This window comes from Hippopotamus amphibius, chromosome 11 (genome assembly GCF_030028045.1).
Source record: "Hippopotamus amphibius kiboko isolate mHipAmp2 chromosome 11, mHipAmp2.hap2, whole genome shotgun sequence".
Taxonomy (NCBI): domain Eukaryota; kingdom Metazoa; phylum Chordata; class Mammalia; order Artiodactyla; family Hippopotamidae; genus Hippopotamus; species Hippopotamus amphibius.
The window spans coordinates 4,781,855-4,799,580 of NC_080196.1; the positions used below are offsets into that span (position 1 = coordinate 4,781,855).

The window sequence follows — 17,726 nt, forward strand, 5'->3', positions numbered from 1 at the left end:
GATGTGAAGCGCAGGGGAGGATGTGAAGTTATATGCAAATATCACACCATTTTACATGAGTCTTGAGGATCCCTGGATTTTGGTATCTGCAGGGGTTCCTGGAACTAATCCCTGGATTTTGGTATCTGCAGGGGTTCCTGGAACTAATACCGCTGATACCAAGAAACCACTGTACTGGTCACTCGTTTTTGGTGCAAAATAGACCTTGTTCAGTTAAAAAGTAACTTCCGGGTCCACATCAGAATCTAACTGTCCTGCTGTCCTCAATGAACACGTAAAGCTCTTTAAATTAAAATGGCACGTAATTAAATCCTCCAGCCGGTCCACAGGTAGTTGACTTTCACTCGAAGTCACCCCTTTGCCTCTCAAGAGCCCCACACCCTGAAATGACTCAATTTCCTAACACCACCATTGAAATCCCTAGCACTTTCCAAGCAATAGGCCTGGGCGTAAAGCATCAGTAACTCTACAGTGAGTCAGATGAAGGTTGCGAGCGTCGGGGGGGAGGTTGGAGGATTCGTACATCGGCTTCCAGAGAAAGGGTGCGGCGGCCGGCGGGGCACTGCAGGCTCCGGGTGCAGGAGGGTAAGGGCCCGGCCCAAATCAGCCCGTTTACATCCTTCCCCATTTTGCCAATCCGCCTCCGGAGGGGGTGAGGGCAGGGCTTCAGGGACGGCGTGTCCCACCCCGGGCTGGCCCAGGCGCTCCATCTCCGCCCGATGCCCAAGTTCAGCCCCTCCGACTGTCTGAACTGGACGAGTCCGTCTCTCCGGACGCGAAGCTGGGGCTTTCCCCGGGTCTCCGGGCTGGCGGGACCGGCCGGGGCCTCGCGCCGTCCTTCGGGACCGGAACAAACAGCCACTGCCCCGGGAGGCCGGGGTCACCTTCACCCCGCCTCGCCCCCATCTCCCCTCCCGGGGCCGGCGTCCCCCGCCGGGCTCCCTCGGGCCGGGAGGGACACCCGTGCGAGCTCGGCCGCGCTTCCCGGGGCGCCGCGTCCGCCGCCGAGATGCCGGCAGCCCGGGGCGGCCCCGCGCGGCCCTCTTCCTCTGTGTCCACCCGGCCGTTTCCATGGCTCCGCCGCCATCCTCCGCCCCCTTCCCCGCGCAGAGTCCGGCGGCGGGGGGCGTGCGCGGCGCCCCCACCCGCCCACGCCTTACCCCCGGGGCGGCCCGGGCCCGGCCCCCGGCCCGCTCCCCGCGGGGCGCAGCGCAGCCCCCGGCCCGGCCGGCGGCGCGGGGGAGGGGCGCGGCGCGGGCAAAGTTGCTGAGTCGCCCCGCACGCTCAGAAGTTGCAGCTGAGACGGCGGCTGCCCGCCCCCTTCCTGGCCTCGGCGGGTCGGAACACACACCCCACCCGCCCCCGCCCGCTACCTGCCCGCGCGCCCGCCGCCCCCGCCCGGACTCGGCAGCATCCCCTCCCGGCGCCCGCGAGGAGCCCAGGTGTCCAGCGACGTCGGGCCGGGGGCGGGCGCGCGCCACCTCCCCGCTCCGTCCGGGGGAGGGGGGAAGGGGGGAGGGGGGGGTCCAGGATCCCTTCCAGCCGATCGCCGCGCGGCCGGGGCGCTCTTGCACTAAGCAGAGCTGCGCAACGGGGCAGGGGTCGCCCACCGGCCCCCGCGACCTCCCCGGCGAAGCGGGCTTTGCAGAGCGAGAAGCGGGCAGTGTTCCCATCCCCTCCCGCGGGGCGTGGGGGGGGGTTCGCCTGGGCAGGCGGGAGGGGCTCCGCTAGGGGCTGAGGTCGCCAACAGGTGCTCGCGAGCCCATGTGACGGGGGAGGGGCCGCGCAGGGGAAGCCGGGGTGGGGGCGGGGGCGGGCTCCCTTCCTCCCTCCCTGCCTCCCTCCTCCCCCCCCCCGAGTCCCCCGCAGAGCCCGACACAGGGTGCACCCCGCCCGCGGCGGTCCAGGGATTGCTCGCGGGGGGCTCTCCGGAGCGCTGGTGTCCTCGAGGCCTGCCCGGGAGGAGGAGGAAGAGGAGGGGGAGGGAGGGGATGCGAAAGTGGGTCAGGAATGTAACTGGACGCTGCGCGCCCCCACGCACCCCCCCCGCCCGCCCCCCCCCCCGCCCCCCCCCCCCCCCGCCCCACGCGGCCGCGGCGCCCGCGCCAGCCTTGGAAAGCGAGTCTTTTGCTGTTGTGGTTCCCCAGCGTTATCGGTGGACGGTTACCAGGGGATCCCGAGGGATGTGTTTCCCTGTGCCCCTTTGGGAAGAAAAACTTAGTTGCCTCAGTAACCGAGTTTGGCTTGGATGCGGTGATGCAGGGAATGCTGTAGGTGAGCCTGGCCGCGAGGAGGCTGCCGCTGCACTGGGGGGTGAATTAACTCTTCTTATGACTGAACCGAGACGTGAAAGGAAAGCTGGAGAGGAGGTGGGTTTTTGCCCTGTTTCGTGTTTGTTTTCTTACCGTCTCAGAGAACATAAATTCAGCGTTTTCGCGCTAGGGTTTGAGCCTCCCACATGCAGGCCCGAGCCGCCTTACATTCACCAAAGTTCTTCACAGACGCACCCTCAGTGGGTACAGAGGTTTGAAGTTGGGATCTTCGAGATGGAAGGCGCAGGGGACAGTTGCAGTTTTGTATCTGGGGAAGGCCCGTGAAACAAACATGAAAAGGCCTTTATTAAAAGGAGAAGAAAAAAACGAGCTCAAGCCCCCCCCCCCCCCCCAAACTTAGCCCTCCTCCAAGGAGGAGAAGTGAGAGCAGCCCAGTGAGTTCCCTCCCCAGCCGGGTGGCACCTCACACCCCAAGCATGTGATCAGGAGAGGGAGGATCCACATTTTAAAGTGATGGGCTTTGAGTTTGGATGCTGGTGGCACAAGCAGAGCCAAGGAAAGCATGATAGTAAACGATGAGACTGCTAGAGGGAAGCTTAGCATTATTGAGTTTGCAGCCCAGACTTCTTGAGCACCCTTCCAGAGCGTTGTCGCATTTTTCCTTCTGCTGGTTTTGTCCAGGGGACCTCAGTTACAGAGTGTAGGGCAGGGCTGCGGAAGCAAGGCCCAAAGAGCCATGAAGCTTCAGACCCTGGAAGAAACTGCTGGAGTTTTATTCAGAAGCCAAAAGGGGTGTGTTATCCTCTAAAGAGATCTTAAGAGTTATCAGAAAAGCTCTCTGACTTAGCAATTGATGTAAATTTCTGTTTCCAAGACAACCCTAGATAAAGAAACCTAAATTGAGGTGCATTTTACATTAAAGAGTCTATATCCATAGGAAGCAAAAACTGATCAATTGAATTTTTATAAATTGAATCATATTCTCCGTTTATATGTAAAAGAGGCGGTTTTGTGGTGAAAACTTTTGTGGAGATCTAACCATCCCTAGTCTATTTTTATTTTATCTTTTAACTTCACTGAGCTTTTGCATTCGTAAAATGGGAGTAAGAATAATAATGGTTGATCTGCTTTGGGGTGGTAGACTGGACTTTTTGTATTACTTTCTAGCTAGAGGATCTTCAGTCCAACTGGCAGAAGTTTTTATTTTCGCTTATGGTGTTTTCCTGAACTGTAGAACAGCCAAAGTTGGAAATGGACCAACTCCATACACTGAATAGTCTTGCATTTGAATGAAAATGGCAGAGTCATACAGAACTTTTCTGGAACCTTGAAAAAAAATGAAGACATTCATGATCTTAGATTTGGTCACCCCGTTAGGGAGCGTGATTTCCTTCTGTGTGAGATAATGAGACTTTCAAATCTTGGTTCAAACCAGCATCGTTGCTATAGAAATGAACTGAAATTTTAAGTAGAAAGTGAAGTGGCAGACTTCCTTTTTTCCTCCCATCCCTTCTCCCCACCCCTCAATTTCTTTTGCATTCAGGAGACATTTCTATATAGGGTGATCTTCATTTTAGTTATAAATCAGATTTATGAAGCAAGTTAAAGAATAAATATCTGTTAAAGGATTAACAGTAGAGTCCTTGATATTGTGTGCTCTTGTATATTTAAAACATTTGTTATATAATTTGGGGGGCAGTTTTCAAGATATTGCCTATGTTGTAGCAGGTTTTCACATAGATTATTTTGGACAATGCATTTGTAACCGTTTACTCACTGCCACCCCCAAAATATTTTTTTCAATGAACATGTGCTTTAAACATTTTAGCCACCTACTTTGTATAGAACCATGTTAATTTAAGCACTGTGGAGATTACAGAGAGACATATTCATGTTCCTAAAAAGACTCAAGTCTAATATGTTTTAGTTGAGGGGGGGAGGGTCACAGCTAGATGACAAATATAAGGAGTTTGTTCAGGAGTTACATAAAAACACCAGTAAAAAAATATGTGCCTGTATGCTTAAAAGATGATGAGTTCATAGATGAAAGTTAAAATGAGTTGAGCAGTAGAGTAATGAGAGAGTTAAAAAAAGGTTTTTTCTTCTATTTGTTGTCTAAAATGTTATCAGTGAACCTGTATTGCTTCTGTGTAAGGATGATGGTTTGCTCTTTTTTAGGGAGATGTTGCCAGGCAGCTAGCGTATGATTGACCGTCAATGGGAAGTCAGTCATCAAATGCTCGGGAACTTCTAGGGAGGGGCAGAGAGCAGAGGGTGAGAGGGAAGGTAAAAGGGAGAGGGCACACCCTTACGTAGCAAAGGCTCAGATGTGGCAGGGTGCCAGGCATGTCCTGGGAGGGTAGCTGTGAGGTGGCAGCCATCAGGAAGTGCTCCTGAGGGAGTTGGTAGAACTTGAACTTAGGCCTTACAGGATGTACACGATTTTTATAGCTAGAGAGAGAAAGGCATTCCTAGTGGTAGAAGGAAGATAAGGCACGAGGCAGGAAGTTGCAGGGCACGTTTGGGGAATTTGAGTAGATCAGCTTTGCTGCTAGAGATAGATCAAGTATGAAATTTGTCATTTGAATGATAGATTAGGGACAGACCAATTAGGGACCTTGAGTGCCTGGGCCAGGTTTGGTGTTAGGACTTTATCTGCAGGTAATGGGGGATCATGACAAGATTCTGAGCAAGGGAAATACATGGTCAGAGTTGGATTTGGGGAAGGTGAATCTTGTGAGTTTGGTTGGTGTGGGAGTTTAGGGACCACAAGTGGCTGTTGGCCACTGGGACCCAAGGGCCTGGACAAGGGTTGTATCAGTGGGACCTGGTTGGAAGGTGATACTTTGTGAGTTGTTATAAAAGGAAAATTGACAGTACTTTATAGTGTTTGGATGTGGACTTGAAGTGTCCAGGATGACCGAGGGTTTAAATCTAGATGCCTTGGCAGGTGGTACTATCAAGAGAAATTGGTACAGGAAGCCAGTGTTTAAGGTAAACTGAAGGGTTGATTTCAGAAGTGGAATTGGAAGCCGTGATTGGCAGCTGGGTTTAGGTGATTTAGGGAAGATGGATGGGTCTTGGCTGAAAGTAGAGTTGTGAGTCATCTACATAGAAGTAGGTGATTATTGGCCCTAAATTTGAACTTGGTGGCAAAGGACCAATTTTAGGGAACGATTAGAATTTATATATATATCTATATATGTATGTATACATTTCAAAATTCTCCTGGGAATTCCCTGGTGATCCAGTGGTTAGGACTCTGTGTTTCCACTGCAGGGGGCACAAGTTCAATCCCTGGCTGGGGAACTAGGATCCTGCAAGCCGCGCAGCCAAAAAAATAGAAAAAAGAAGAAAAAATTCTCCTCCTTCCTCGTAAAGCACAAGAAGGTACTCATTCCTGTGGCTTTAGTTAGAGCCAATCTACTGAATCAGCATTGTTGTAACTCAAGTGCTTTATGCAGTAGCTCCCAAACCCAGCTCAACAGATTAAGGGGTCCCACCCCATAGGCACTGAATCAGAATCTCCTGGCCTGCCAGGCTGTGTTTTACGTAAGCATTACAGGCCACTCTAATATAGATTCCTCCGGGGAACCAGTGCCTCCGCCAGTTTGTTCTACAGTCTGAGACCTCCCCAGAGCCTCCCGTCTCTCCCTGGGAGAGCAAGCGATCTTCCTTTTCACGTGTTGGTTTCAACCTGTTCTTGTGCTTTTGTATCTGATGGACAGCCATTGATAGGCAGTGCTGGAAGTTGTTTATATCCAGAGGACCTGCTGCTTTCCAGATTTAGCACAGGTTTGGAAGCCTAGATGGATGTGTCAGAAGAACTCTGCCCTGCTAGGTAGGAAGGAGGTTTGGGTTGAAGCACGGTACACGGGGCTGACTCACACTCGTCCATCAAAGTATGTTGAGGTGATGCAATAAACGGGGCCCCGGGCAGACCACTTCCTGTACCTTTGGATACGCAGACCCAGGGCGTGGTGTTTGGCAGTATTCTCAGGAGGAGACTCAGGCTGATCCTCTTCAAGGGAGCTAAGTAATCAGAGGTGAGGCCAGGCAGGCTGTAGGCTCGAAACACCAGTCTGGAGTTTAGAGAACCAGCCTGCAGTTGAGAGAGATATGGACAGTCAGAAATTCGGGGTTGGATTTCTCAAAGGCGACGACCATTCACAACTTTTTGAAGGAATACCTGTCTACCTGTGTATCTCATTGCTTCCTTGTCACAAAAAAACAAATGGTGCTTTTGAGCAGCAGCAAACATGTTGTCACTTTCAGTTAACCAGATGCTGAGTATTGGGCTGCAAGTTGTCATTTGCTCTTTATTTTCCTTTCCTGTGTGTAAGCTATAAAGAGACAAATTCTCATGTCCGATTACATCTGGTGGACTAGCAGGCACGTGCTAATAATTAAAATCGATGGCAGAGTTTGGAGGGGCAGCGTCCTCTTCCCGCTTACCCCTACGTACAGAATTTAAACTGTCTGTATTTTTAAGTCTCTAACTGTTAAAGCCAATGGTGTGGGTTTTTCTTAACTCCCACCAAACAACAGTAGAAAATGATAGAATCTGGGTTTTGTTTTTTTTGTTCTTTCATTGCGGTAAAATGCATATCACATAAAATAAACCATCTTCAGCATTTTTAAGTCTGCAGTTCAGTACGGTTAAGTACATTCACGTTATGCAGTGGAATCTAGGTCTTGAACTTCGTTTACAATATAAGGGAGGGGCTTCCTAGGTGGCGCAGTGGTTGGGAGTCTGCCTGCCAATGCGGAGGACATGAGTTCGATCCCTGCTCCGGGAAGATCCCACATGCCGCGGAGCAACTAAGCCTGTGTGCCAAAAAAGAATATAAGGGAGTATTCTAAAAATATCAAAATGAAACCCAAGGTACCCAAGAAACTGTGAGTGAGAGAACATAGGATAAAATTCAGACCCTTGGAGCACTCAGGTGAGAGGTGAGAGATGGCAGGTCAGGTGAGGATGGCACTTCTGCAGGATGGGCTTGCCCCAGAACATGCTTTTCAGCAGCTAGTTGTGAAGTTAGAGTACGAGGGAAAAGGCAGTTTTGTGCTTGAGATTTCTTTAAGAAGCCAGAAATAGGGCTAGCATCTTGGTACACAAATTTTAAAGTTTTCTTGAAGCTCTGACAGCAGAATGAGAGAAAGATTTCAAGGGAGAATTTACAGAATTTAACTTACACAAGTGTGTAGAGTCTGCAGAGTTCGCTTTGTATGCTCTGTGGCATGTATAGAGTTTCGTATGTTTTGCCCCCTCTTGCTGTACACGGAGGGGTAGGTAGTAGGTACTGCTGTTATCCTGGTTTTCCTAGTGAAATGTATCGTATTATTATTTATGAAAATATGGGTATCAACCACCAAAAAATATTTTATTTTATTTATTTATTTTTGGCTGCATTGGGTCTTATTTGCAGCACTTGGGGTCCTCATTGAGGCACACGGGATCTTTTGCTGTGGTGTGCGGGCTTGTCTCTAGCTGTGGCCTGCAGGTTTTCTCTTCTCTAGTTGTGGCACGCGAACTCAGTAGCTGTGGCACACAGGCTTAGCTTCCCCGAAGCATGTGGGATCTTAGTTCCCCGACCAGGAATCGAACCCGCATCCCCTGCAGTGGAAGGAGGATTCTTAAGCAATGGACCACCAGGGAAGTGCCACCAAAAAACTTCTAAGTGAGCAGGAACCTCTCAGTTGATGAGCATGTCAGTGATCGCATGGTTACATGAAACTGTTTTTAAGGTGAAATAGGTAAGATTCACAAGGAGGATCGGACACATCATTGCTGTTCATTGAAGTTCTTACCAACCCAAATCTAGTAGCAGTTCACGGCTTTTTTCTTTCCGCATTAGAACATTTATTTTCACAACCCCTTACTGTTTGCACTCATTCATAATACCCACAGAACAGGTTTGAAGCTACTCAGTCCAACAGGGTGTCAGCTGCAGTTCCAAAGAAGCTGTGGGTTCATGTGTTACCAAAGGAGAGATGCTTTCATTTCTCTCTCACAGCTTTGGAAAATGATGGCTTGTTTAACAACCCTCCATCGAAAAAGTGCTGCTGAATTTGAGAAAACTCACAGGATGGCTCCGAGTTTATCTTATTCGTAACTGCTTTAGTAAACTTTTGTTTATCAGTCCTGAGAAGATGTGTTAAAACCAGCTTGGCAACTTTTTTTTTTTAAAATATAGCATGCTAGAGGGCCTTGAGGAAAGAGTCTTGAAACAATATCAGCATTGGAACTAAAACGGAATGGTTTTAAACAAGAATCCTCATATGTTCCTCTGCGTTTGGAGGACTCATCTTTTTAAAGCCAAGATTTCATGGTAGGACTGAATTACCAGTGGAAGGTTTTCCTATGGTAGCAATAACAGGCAAAGGCAATTAGAGTTTCACCAAGAACTTGGAAGATGGTTCCTTTTGTGTGGATACCTACATATTCATAATCCTATACCCATGCATAACTGCAATGTAATTTACTGAATTCTGTTTAGAAGCAGTCTTTATATAGATTTTTGAATACTTTGCACTTTAATGGTCTAGAAATACAGATTTCAGATGAGAGCTCTCTCTGAAGGATTACTTTGAGAGTCACGGAGTTATTTTTTCTAAGGTACAGTCACAATTTGAAAGGTATGAATCAACAGTTTTGTATTGCAGTTTTAGAAGATGTTTGTCCTTGAAGCCATGAGCTTCAACTGATTTGCCGGAGGAAAGTGGCAGTTAATTCATATTGCGCCATCACCAGTCTACAGAAAATGAAAGTTCAGATGGTCCTGGGAGGCTCCCATATCTCAATTGTGAGTTTTCTCTTAGAGCTGAGTTCTTATGTCCGCCTAGAAAAATACTGCAGCTTTTAAAGTAAACGAGCCAGCAATCGACAGGTGCCTGTCTTACGGTGAAACCCTGTGAGGGCGAACGTAGGACGTTTCTGTGCCGGGCATTAGTGCAGAACCATTTGCTCCATCACTGTGCCCTTTGCTTTGTTATTTCTGTATTGAGCAGGGCCTTCTGCCTCCTGAAATGTCAGCCTAGCCCTCAAACTCGTGTGTGTTTTCCTTTTGGTTACCTTGGTTCTGGGCCAGCCTCGTATGTGACACATCCAGCACAGGCAGCAGAGTTGCTTCTTGACGTCGAGCTGTTAATCTTTTTATTATTTCTTGTCATTTCCTGTCACTTCTCCCCATGATTGATCCTCTTGAGCCCAAGGGGAGGAAAGCGATGAGAATGACTTTGAAAACAGCTTTGAAAAGGAGCATTTTACGTTGGACTTGGGTCTTACCTGAGCTCTAAAATGATGGGAAAAGCGGTCTGCTTTGCAGGGCAGAAGCTCAGCCCTCGCGCCGAGTGAGCTAGATTCGAATGGGCACTTTGCAGGAGAAGTGAAGAGGGCTTTCCTGGTGTTTTTGCAGTGACTCAGATGTCCAGGTGTGTGGTGTGAGGGATGGTGAGAGCTCACAGGTGGTCTGCATTTAGTTGGATGGAAAGGCTACGGAATGGGGTCCTCTTTCCTTTGGAATTAAAAATACAATTCTTTTTGAGTTGTAGGCTTTCTTGTATATTCTCTCCCCAATATCCCCTCTACCTCACATGCAATTCACTAATTCTTGCTTTGGTTTTGGAAGCTCTGCCTCTGCCCCGCCACCCAGCCTTGGAGCATACCAATTCACCCACTGGAATTTGAGAAGAAAATAGAACCTCAACTGTATTTTTAGCTTGTCCTCTTTTTTTTTTTTAACTTTGTTAAAATTGTGGTAGAAAGATATAAAATTTGCTATTGTGATCTTTTTTAAGTGTACAATTCAGTGGTATTAATTACATTCACAATGTTGTGCAACCATCACCACTGTCTATTTCCAAAATTTTTCATCACCCCAAACAGAAACCCTGCACCCGTTAAGCAATAACTCCCCACATCCACCTTTACCCTCTAATCTATTTTGTCTCATATGCCTGTTCTAGATATTTCGTATGAGTGAAGTCATACAATATATGTCCTGTGGGGTCTGGCTTGTTTTATTTGGCGTAATGTTTTCAGAGCTCATCCATGCTGTGTCATGTGTCAGTACATCGTTTGTTTTTATGGCTGAATAATATCCTATTATATTGCCTATGTATACTATACTTTGTTTATCTGTTCATCAGTTGATGGACATTTGGGTTGTTTCCACACTGGCTATTTTGAATAATGCTGCTGTGAACATAGGTAGAAAAGTGTCAGCTGAGATCCCTGTGTTCAGTTCTTTTGGGTGTATGCTGAATATATACCTAAGACTGGAATTGCTGGGTCGTGTGGTAGCTCTGTGCTTAACATTTTGAAGAGCTGCCAAACTGTTCTCCACAGTGGCTGTACCATTTTATATTCCCCATAACAATGTATGAGGATTGCAATTTCCCCACATCTTTCCCAGCCCTTGTTCTTTTCCATTTTTTGTTTATAGATGCCCGTGTGGATCTGAAGTGGTATCTTGTGGCTTTGATTTCCCTTTCCCTGACAACTGATGATTCTGAGCATCTTTTCATGTGCTTATTGGTCAGCAGTATGTTTTCTTTGGAGAAATGTCTATTAAGTTCTTTGCATTGTCCGTTTTTGTATATGTTTTATAATGCCTAATAGTAGTATATAGTTTATAAATTAAAATATACATATGCTTGGATATATGCAAAGTGTTTTTTAAGATGGGAGATGTACTTTTTAAAAGTCCATTGTTATGGACTGTAACAATGATCTCTTTTATTTCTTAGTGCCTAACCTTAGCAGGAAAATGCTGATGAAAATTCCTCAGCTTTCTGGGGGAGGGGGGCGGAATCTTATTTGGTCAAATATAATGTGTTTATTGGAGCCTCCATATGAAACTAACCACAGGGCCCCAGGACTATCTTTTGGGATGCTTTCTGTTGGCACTTAAGAAAGTAAATCTCCTTGAATGGTTTTCAAGTTAGACTTGCCTATGCTCAATCCTGTTTTGTGGTTAATAATGGCATTTCAGGGTTCTAGTGTATGTTATGAAGAGGTGGAAATGGTTTTCAGGCCATGTCACATAGGGAAGCCAGAAGTCATGGAATGAATCTAAAGGGAGAGGCTTAGCTCTAAAATAATAATAATGATGATGGTGGTGGTGATAATTATTATTATGTCATTTATAAAACTAATTTGACTGTATAAAGCGATTAGCTCTGGGGGGATTGAAGTGGGCTATTTAATGAACCAGTAAGAGCACTTTAGGGCTTCCTAGGTGGCGCAGTGGTTAAGAATCCGCCTGCCAATGCAGAGGTCACGGGTTCGATCCTAGCTCCAGGAAGATCCCACATGCCACAGAGCAACTAAGCCCGTGTGCCAAAAAAAAAAAAGAGCATTTTAGACCTTGAGGGTTGGTTTTTTTTTTTTATACAGATTGGTTTTCCCATTGTTCTATTCTCTGAAAGTAAACTTTGTGCAGTTACCCTAAAATGCCAACTTCTGTCAAGGGCGTGACATCACCATCCTAGCACATCCTGGTGTATTTCTTGGAAAGTGTCCACACTGGCAGGCGTTTTCCAAATAAAACATTTGTTTCAGTAAACAAGTGTTTTACCCAGCAGCCCAAGTGGAGAATTTTAAAACCAGTGTTTGTTTTGCCAGCAAACATTTTGTTTCAATCCTTGCAGCTAAACAAGTGGGTAAGATTTAAGTGGCCTCCTAGTTAAAACAAATGTAGAACCAATCTCAGAAAACTTCAGCTGAGCAGAAATCTATTTGCCGTTAGAGTGTGAGTTTAGACATTCAGGGAAATAATTGGTACTTTCTGTAGAGTTCTCTACTTAGTTTCAGTCAGAGTGAAAAGTCTTAGGTTTGGGTAAGGGCTGTGAATTTTTTTTTTTTTTTATTAAAGGCAAAAGAAGAAGTAGAAAAGAATCACTAAAAGTATTAGTTTTGCATATTTAAATCTTATAGCTTGCCTTTAAAATGTGACTAAACCATCATCAGGTATTTGCTCTGCATTCGTTACCTCTTTTCTAACTATTTTGATGGCAGTTCCTCCAGTGTGTCCTGTAATCCAGCATTCACGTTAATTATCAGCATTTGTCTTTTGACTTTTATAAAAACGGTAGCGTAATCAGACTTTGGTGAGCTGTTGCTACTTTTATTTAGGGTTCCTTGTAGTTGAACATTCTCACTGTCTTTAATGGATTATATTTTGAAATATATCTTTGAATTTTTTACAGTTGAAAGTTTGATTATGATGTGCTTTTCTTCTTAAAAATCAAGCCTCTTTCCCATTCAGGACACAGGTGGTTTTGCACCTTCTTAAGGGGATAATCAGAAGTTATGAAATATAGCATATATGCAGAAGAGTACAAAAAATAGATAAATATATATGCTTTAATTAGCAAGTGGACATGCATGTAACCCCCATCCAGATTAATGGGGGTTAATGGGGGTTCTAATTAAAGAAATAGAACATGACCTTAAAACATCCTCTGCTTTCAAACCACCTCCCTTTTCCGTCCAGCTGTGTAGGTATCCTTAAATGACATCATTTAGTTTTGCAAGTGTTTGGTGTATATTTCATTTTACTTGTCTGTTTTCATCAACGATATAATCACAAGACTTAGCCACGTTGATGCCTGTACCTGTGGTTCATTTGTTGTCATTGTCCAGGGTTCCTGTCCTGTTGATGGATGTTTGAACTGTTTCCAGCTTTTGGCTCTCATGACAAAGGCTGTCCAGAACATTCTTATCTATCTATCTATCTATCTCCTAGTATAGTTGTGCAGAAGTTTTTCTGGAGTACGTGGGGTGTGGGCGGTGGATTGTTGGGTCACAGGGTATTTGTATTTTTAATTGTATTTAAATGTATTTAATATTTTTACGTTAACTCTAATTCCAACCTGTTTTCCAAAGTGCTGGGTTCAGTTTGTGCTCCTTCTAACAGTGATTGAAGTTCTTACTGCTCCACATCTTCACCAGAACTCCGTATCATTAAACTTTGTCATTTTGGCCAGTCTGGTGAGTCTGAAGTGGTATCTTATTGTGGTTTTAATTTGCTTTTCCCTGATTAATAATAAGGCTTATTGGCCATTTTGATACCCTTTTTTTCTTCCTTTTTTTTTTTTTTAAAGATTTATTTATTTATTTATTTATTTGGCTGTGTTGGGTCTTTGTTGCTGTGCGCAGGCTTTCTCTAGTTGCAGCAAGCGGGAGCTGCTCTTCGTTGCTGTGAGCGGGCTCTAGGCGCGCCGGCTTCAGCAGTTGTGGTGCACGGGCTTAGCTGGTCCATGGCATGTGGGATCTTCTTGGACCAGGGAATATTATTAGTTGATTATAGGTGTTGCAAATAACTTCTCCCATTTTGACTTGTCTTTTTACTCCATTTATGATGCCTTTGGATGCTCAACAAACTCTTAATTTTAATATTATTAGTCTTTTCCTTTATGATCAATACTTTTCTATTTTGTTGAAGAAATTCTCCCCTCTCCCAGGTTCGCGAAGCTATTCTCCTGTGTTCTTTAGAGTTGTGCCTTTCCCATGTGATTTTATTGTATTTTATTCATCTGAAACTGATGTTTGTGAATGTCATAAGATAGGGGACTGTTTTCGTTTTTTGTCTCATGGGATGTTTGGCTGTGCAGGCACGGTTTCTCTATTTATTTACGTGTCCACATAACCTGGAATACTCACTACCTGTCACCAGCCACGTGGCCACTGGTGCCACGTCTGTTTCCATGCTCTCTACTCTATTCCACTGGTCTCTCCGATGATCCCTTAATTATCACAGCCTCACAGCGAATGCCTGGGAGGGCATGTGCTTCCATTAAGCATGTCTTGGTGTTCTTGGCTTTTTGACCTTCTATATAAATTTTAGAAACAGAGTAAATTCCCTAACAGAACCTGTTGGAGTTATTATTAGGACTGCACTGAATCTGTAGATCTGAAGTGCTTACAATAGCGAGTCCACCACCTTGGAAGGCAGTGTGTAGTCTTTAAAGAAGAGTGCCCAAGATAACAAAAAATAAAAATGAAACGAGAATGGCGCCCAACTTCCTGCATTCAGATCCCGACCCCACCTCTTTCTGGCCACGTGGCCCTGCAGCACCTCAGTGAGCCTCAGTTTCCTTATTTGTAAAATACATAATAGTACCTACCTTACAGGGTAATTGATTAAATGTGTTGCATATAATATGTGGAAGGTGCTTAGAATACTGTCTGGCACACAGTAAGTACACGTTATATACATATTATACACGAGTGCTGATTTCTCCATGCTTATTTATATCATTTTCAGCGTCCCAAGAAAGTTTTATAATTTTCTGTATAAGATCATATATAATATATAAAAAATACATTGCTACATATGCACATAACATATAGAAATATGTGTAATAATATTCCTGGGAACCTTAACTATTTTGATGCTATTGTACATGGTGTTTTAAAAGTCTTTTGGGGGTGTACAATATTACTGTGTTTTTCTTTAGTACATTTTGTGAGCTGATTATGGTTATTTTTGATGAAGAACTATTAAGTGTTCGTGTTGCCTAAGATACTGCTTGGAGCAGGCAAGAAATGTGGATGCTTCCATCTGGGTGATTGCCTGTCACTCTTGGTCTCATGGGATTGAACATTTTCCCATTTTGCATAATTTTATTTTTTAATTTTTTTTAACTATGACTATCTTTATTCTTTCAGACTTATTTATTTTTAAATTTAATTAATTTATTTGGTTGCACTGGGTCTTAGTTGCTGCAGGCGGGCTTCTTAATTGCAGCACGTGTGCTCCTTAGTTGCAGCAGGTGGGTTCCTTAGTTGTGGCATGCAAACTCTTAGTTGCAGCACACATGCGAGATCTAGTTCCCTGACCAGGGACTGAACCCAGGACCCCTGCATTGGGAGTGCGGAGTCTTAACCACTGCACCACCAGGGAAGTCCCTGTTTTGCATAATTTTAAACTGTTATACCCCCATTGACATCTGTTGTTGAAACCCGTGTGAGAATTTTGGCAGTCTGGTTCATTTCATCGTGCGTATCAGGCTGCTTTCAGTTCATTATATCTTTTCAATTTACAAACTCATTCTAGTTCCATACTTGATTGTGCACTTGAGACCCTTTTGGGTTTTATTTCCAATGCTCTTTCTTTTCCCTAAATTCCTAAAGATGCCACAACCTTTGAGATTGGAATCCCAGCTTTGCACCTTGACTTGCATCCATTATATGAAACAGTTCTCTGGATGAAACTCACGTTGTCCCTTTGCTGTTTGTCACATGTGTCACACACATCTCTGAGGAGTTACAGTTTTTTTAGAAAGGAAAGGGAAAAAGATAATATATATGTGTATATATATAAACAGGTTCCCTTCAACTTGTCTTCCTCTGGTTTCAGTTCTCAGCCTCTGGTCACGTGGTGGTTCTGCCCCATGTGGGAGGCGAAGCCCCAAGCTCTGTATGATTTCACTTTGTGTCGCAGGAGGCAGAAACTCAAAATGAAACCAGTGAGAAAACCAATGTGTTCTTAATGGTTTTTACCCAAACCATAAATCCGTCTCTTGGAGGGAGAGGGGAATCACCCAGCATTTGATCCGGTTTCTCTAGGGTGCTCCAGGCGCTATTGTCGGTTCAGTGATTATCTGCTGGGACTCACTCAGGGGTTTGTTGAAAATGCAGATTCCTGGGCCTGACCTAGACCAAGGGAACAAGACAAGGGGGAGGAGGAGGGGGCAGGGATTTGCATATTTCAAAGAATTCCCTGGTGGTACTGACAGGCAGATGAGACCTGGTAGCAATGCTGATGGGGTGGTAGGTGCACATTTTCATTGATCACCTCCCATTTAATGGACAATTTCAGAGAGATTTAAGAGAAGATCGCTGATGCCTCTTAGGTCCCATGTGTCAGGTACTTCATGTTTAAACCTATGAGTAGACCACTCTTATTCGCCCCATTTTACAGAAGAGGAAATGGAGGCACAGAGAGGTTAAATAACTGGCCCGGAGTTACACATCTGATGCGGAACTGTCATTGTCTTTGTGGATCCTCAGAGCAAAATCCTACCCTTTGTTAATTACAAAATAAGCTGGACTCCAACAGAAGTGGAGCCAAGGGGTCTGTTTGGATCAGAACTGTGCCTTGATGTTGTGTGCTGTGCCTTATAGTTATTCATTCCTGTAGCAAGTCCTTACAGGGCATGTAGAGTCCCCGTGGCTTGGGTGGGGATGCCACGAAAGGAAGGCTTATACAGGAAGTGACAGTGTATCACACCAGCTCGTAACATCTTAGCAGACGCCTGAGGATAGATGAGAGGATGGTGAGGTGGAATAGAGGGGCTACTGTCCACTGTTACCTGTGCCGGGCTCTGTGCTGAGTATTTACGGGTAGTTTTTCATTTATTCCTCACAAGAACCCTCTTCATTGGCTTCTGTTGATCATTGATTGAACAGACTTAGCGACATAAAGAAACTTGCCATGGTCATACAGCTTCTAAGTTGTGATAGGAAGATAATGCCTACCTCTGTCCAGAACCAGCTTTGAACCACTGTATACAATCAAATAGGATTTTCTATTTTCTAGAGGAGAATTACTGTCCATCTGCTAGTGACCCAGACAGTCCAGCGTCGAAGATCACTCTGAGGTTTAAAGAGACCTTCTCAATGGCTTGTAATGTCATTCATCATTTACTTGGCTTCCCCGCTTTGTCCCCTGGTTCTGTTGTCATTGCCTGGCCCCTGGGCCAGGTGAGAACCCTTCAGAGATAATATGATGCCCAGCTTCACGGCTGATAACAAGATTGATAGATGTCTGGGCAATGGAGGAGGCCCAGGACTAGTTTTTGAAGGGACATCCTAGCTTTGCCCATAAGTACACCATTTGCTGACCACTGTGTGGGGGCGGGGTGGCCTTCTGTGCCCTGAGCGGGCTCCTGAACTTTCATGAGAGGATGTTCAATGTGCCACATATGGGTGGGTAGTCAGTGTGATTGTTTTTGAGCCACTTCACAATTGTAGAGTGTTTGGTCACAAAGAAACCTTAGAAATCACACAGCTCAAGTTCTGCATCTTGCTGAAAAGGGAAGGAAAAACCTGCGTGTTAAGAGACTTGTTCCTGGTAACTGGTCAGTGGCAAATCTAGAACCCAGTTCCCGGTGCCCAGCAGGGCACCTTCCTTCCACCTCTTTGATCTGATTTGATGCGGCTCTGCCCTCATCACGCTGAATCATGTCGTGAGTAAGAATTTCAGCTTCAAAATGATTCATATGGTAGAGCTTTCTTTTTAAAGGCAGACTTACCTTCCTTATTATGTATTATTTAGGTTAGTGATGAAATTATGTTGTGTTTCTAACTGTACGATGGTGCATGTTGGGAGAGACTTTCTGAAACATTACCAGGCCTGCTGGAGAGCTTCACATCCAGCGAAGTGGAAAATCTCCCTATGGGTACTCCATTTGCTTATACAGGTTTTCGGTGGAGAAGAAGAA

The 17,726-nt window shown here is 45.4% G+C and overlaps 1 protein-coding gene across 2 annotated transcripts in view; it reads left to right on the forward strand.

The window, feature by feature from the left end:
* Nucleotides 1-498: 498 nt before the first annotated feature.
* Nucleotides 499-17,726, forward strand: part of RREB1 (ras responsive element binding protein 1) — a 167,930-nt gene continuing 150,702 nt past the window's right edge. Inside the window, exon 1 of one of the 2 annotated variants that reach the window (XM_057698432.1) lies at nt 499-585. The gene's annotated coding sequence lies outside the window, so the exon portion shown is untranslated. Of the gene's footprint in view, nt 586-1,376; nt 1,443-17,726 lie in introns of those variants that run through there. The other variant, XM_057698435.1, reaches the window with a different exon arrangement.